This window comes from Galeopterus variegatus, unplaced genomic scaffold (assembly GCF_000696425.1).
Source record: "Galeopterus variegatus unplaced genomic scaffold, G_variegatus-3.0.2 Scaffold2523, whole genome shotgun sequence".
NCBI lineage: Eukaryota > Metazoa > Chordata > Mammalia > Dermoptera > Cynocephalidae > Galeopterus > Galeopterus variegatus.
Window position 1 is genome coordinate 157,381 of NW_007728634.1, and position 4,686 is coordinate 162,066.

The window sequence follows — 4,686 nt, forward strand, 5'->3', positions numbered from 1 at the left end:
ATCTGCTAGGGGCATGTACTAGCCCCTCACATGCCCCAGAGTCCTGCTTGATGAGACCACAGCACAGTGAAAGCTCTAGAGCAGGCTTCTAAACCACAGCCTTGTTGACACTCTGGGTTGGATAAGTTTTCTTGTGGGGCATTGTGCTAGTACTAGCCCCTCACATGCCCCAGAGTCCTGCTTGATGAGACCACAGCACAGTGAAAGCTCTTGAGCAGGCTTCTAAACCACAGCCTTGTTGACACTCTGGGTTGGATAAGTTTTCTTGTGGGGCATTGTGCTGTGCATTGTAGGGCATTGAGCAGCACCCTGGCGTTGTCCCACTAGATGTCAGTAGCACCACACCCCTCAGCTGTGACAACTGCAATGTCTCCAGATGCTGCTGGATGACCCTGGCGGGGACTATCATCCCCCTGTTGAGAACTGCTGCACTAGAAGAATCAACCGTGGGGTGGCAGAAACGGAGATGAATTTGACTAGGGAGCTCTGAACAGAAAACTAATCCTATGTATCTTGAAGTTGAATGAAAAATCACAGGGTGGATAGAACATGCTAGGGAGGATGAAATGGAATCTTGGGCCCTAAAACAAATGCAGCTCAGAATGAAAAGAGGCTGTTTGGTTATAAACCACAATCTCATTTGTGCTGATATAACTGTGAGTCATCAGAGGGCTCAACCTTGCTTCTCAGGCTTTAGCTGAGCCATATCAGAAGTCAGTTCTGATAGCCCAGCCCTGGGCCAGGAAGCTCTCCTCTGTGCCCTGGGAGTCTGCATCACTCTGCATTGGAACTGTTTGCTTATCTCTCTGGTTCTTGTCTTTAGACTCTTACATCATTTCTTGAATACAGGAACTCATGCCCTATTAGAACCCTAGCACCTGCACACCAGCTTCTCAATAAACATTTGTTGAATGAAGGGATAATTTTAAGTGCAAATCCCCTGAATTAGTGACACTTCCCACTGTAATCTGTTGTTTACTCCTTGGTGGAATTTGATGGAGGGGGAAGACCACTTTTGACTCCTCAAAGTGGGGTGGCACTTTGAGAGGGGCAGCAATATTCTTTTGTAATTAATACAGGTCGCTTAAGAAAGCAGTTTTCAAAAAGATAGGCTGTACTACAATACCCTGTAGTGAGAATGGTGGCTAAACACGTACCTCTAAGTCTGTGCATGAAAACCTGTCCACTCCACTGGGAAAAGGCGATGAGAAGTGCTTCTTTCTGAGAGTGTGGGAGAAGTGGGGACTTTGGTGTCTGTGTTAGTTAAGGTGCTCACGGTGCAAGGAGCTGAGACAGGCGCAGGCTCACCTAGCCTGAAGGACAGTGCTGGAAGACTGCTGGGATTGGTCACGGGGAGGAAGCGGCTGCTGAGCATCCGGATGGGGAAACACATGACATAGGGCAGTTCTGTGTTGGGACATCGTCTCCGGTGGTCACAGGGCTTCTCTCCTAGGCACAGCTGGCCACTGTCTGCCTCTGTGGGGCCCGGTCATGGCCATCATTTCTAGAGGTGAGAATCTGGTAGACTCATAGAATCCGTGGCAGGAAGGTGGCCTCTGTAATCTGTGTTCACTGCAATGGCGCTTGAATGGAAGCTAAGTCCCCTTCCTCCCTTCTCCTCGTCCCCTCCCCCCACCCACCCTTTCTTTTTCATCTTCTTTTTCTCTCTCCTTCCTCATTTCTCTCTCTCTCTCTCACTCTATCTCTATCTCTCTATTCATCTCAACTTTTTATTATGTAAATATTCAAATATCACATGGGCAGAGAATAGTATGTTAAATCTCCATGTACCCATCCCCCAATTTCAACTACTATCTACATAAGGCCAATCCTGTTTTACCTACGTCCCCTCACCTCCCCTCTCCCTCCACCCCACCAGATTATTTTAAAGCAAATTTCAAACATCATATAATTTAATCCATTAGTATTTTAGTATGTATCCCCAAGAGACAGAAACTGTTCAAAAGTAATTACAATGTCATTATTATACTCCAAATTAAAGAACGATTAACATTATAGCACAAGAGTACTTCAAAAAGTTCATGGAAAAATAGAATTAAAAGGTAATATGAATCTGTCCATAAATGTTTTGAAGTACCCTGGTATACCTGGTCAAAGTAGTGTGTACCTTGTGTACCTAGTCAAAACAGTGTTCAGATTTCCCCAGTGTGTCATAGATGTATTTTCTCACTGGCTTGTTCTAACCTGGGTACAGTCGAGGTCCATGCACTGTATCTCACTGCTAATGTATAACACTTCTCTGCCCTCTTCCTCTCCGCACTTTTTTTTGCAGTGAGTTGAATAAGCTGGGCCATCTGTCCTGTAGAACTTCTTACATTCTGGATTTGGCTGACCTCATCCCTGTGGTGTCTGTCCCTTGTATTTTCTTTGAACTGGTAGTGACATGTGCAGGCTCAGCTGCAGGTGAGGTCTGCAGGTGAGGCCCTCCGTGGACTGGCCGAGTGCTTGCCATTGCTCCACACAGGGGTGCCCTGTTGCTGTTTCTTTGACGTGAACACTGGATTCCGGGGCATTTCAAACGCAGCTGGACAGAAGCATTCTAAAGGAAGATTTGAATAAGAGCAAAGATAGAACAATCTGCTATAGGTGAAATCAGAGATCAATCAAAAAGTAACAAATGTCTCTAAAAGTGGTAAAAGTATAATAATTACAACATTCCCTATCTCCAATACCCCGTTTCTCGCCCTGGAGGCAATAAGTTACCAATTTCTTAAGTATCACTGTGAAGGTATTTCCTGCATATAAGCAAATTCACATCTATACTCTTTTCTCTGAGTGTTCCACACAAATGCTGGTATACCATACCTTGGGTGTTTTCACTTTATCATCTTGAGCAAGTTACTTAGTGTCTCTGTGCCCTGTCACTTTATGCTTTGCTTCTGCTCAAACAGAGGGCAGAGCAGAGGGGAGGTCTGAAGGGGACACTCCTAGTCCTCACCTCTCCCCCGTACTGGCCACTGCTCCTGATCTCCCACAGGAGGAATGCATGCACACAGCCAGACACTCAAACCCACACCCATACAGTATCTGCCGGCCTGTCTATTGTGTGTCCGTCTGTCTGTCTGATCTTTGCTGTGCCACTTTAAGCACCGGGACTATGCCTTGCTCTGCTTCACCTCTGCACATTTGCTTAATACAGATGTTCTTCAACTTATGATGAGGTTATGTCCTGATAAACCCATCGCAAGTTGAAAATATCGTAAGTCAAAATGCAGTTAGTAGACCTGATCATAGTTTAGCCTAGCCTCCCTTAAACATGCTCAGAACACTTACATTAGCCTACGGTTGGGCAAAATCATCAAACGCAAAACCTATTTATAAAAAAGTGTTCAATATCTCATGTGATTTATTGAATACTGCACTGAAAGTGAAAAACAGCATGGCTGTATGGGCACTTAAGGAAAATTTCTAGTAAATAAGTATTGCTTTTGCACCATCATAAAGTCAAGCTACTATAAATTGAAACATTGTGAGTCAGGGAATGTCTGTAGTTCCTACTCCTGTGCTCCACCTAAGTAGTTTCTAACCAGCCCTTACTGAACTGCAGCAATGCCTACTCCAGGACCCCTTCCTCCAGGCCCCTGTCCTTGGGTCGTATAACTCACCCACCTGTGGCTCTCAGAGCCCCTTCCATATACCATTCACAGTGCTTTTCATACCAGTGTGACGTTCTCTATTTGCCTGCCTTTCTCTTTAACTGGTGAATCTCATGAGGACTCTCTTTCATGGCATGGGTTGGCATCTGGCACATAGTAGGCCATTCATAAATGTTTGTTGAATGAATGGATGCTGAATGTTGAGCTGCAAACAGTTAATGCACAATTGAACTGTGCTGGTGACCACTCCCCCACTCCACTCCCCACCCCTTATTTCTTCTCTCCCCAGATTTCTGTTTCTGCTTGACGGAGGGCAGAAGCTCTGCCCAACTACCCTCTCCCTCTCTGAGGAAGGCTGAAGGACACACTTCCCATCTGTGGGGTGTACGCATAACTGACTCCACCTTAGGGCCTTATTGCTTGTTATATCTTTGTGAGAGCTTCGCCCATAAATTTATACACCAACCAGGGGAAACGTAGTTAGAATAATAGAGAGGAACAACCTGCTGACAGTAAAGAAGGAACGATCAGGTACTGGTGTGGCAACAACGCGGCCTGGCCACAACCTGGCCTGGCCACCTGCATCAACATTTGGAGCTAGTTGTGTTAAAGCTTGTTTATGAACTGCCTATATAAACCTGAGCTCAGCCTTGAGATAGCACAGAGAAGCTAGGCATGTGCCCTTGGGTCTCCTCTATAAGTAAGTTACCCTGTAATGAAGTTCTTCGATTTATCCCATGGAATGGCCTATTTTGTTGTTTGGCCTTGAGATACCTTTCCAGTTAGGTGGACAATCAGCTCCTGGTGCCCCTTCAGACACCATCTCTCTCCTGCCACTGACCGCCCCAGCTTCCCTGGTAGGAGAGTGTACTTGGGTCTGTTGATTGCTCCTTTTCCATGGGCGCAGATGAGGGTGAGGGTCCCAGATCTAGAGGAGGGGATGGTACAAAACCCTATTTCCTTCCTGTGTCTAAGCCACAACTGACCATGGCCCTTTCCAGAGCTGATTATTGGGTATTGCTTACCTAGTTCTTTTTTTTTTTTTTTTTTTTTTTTTTTTTTTTTTTTG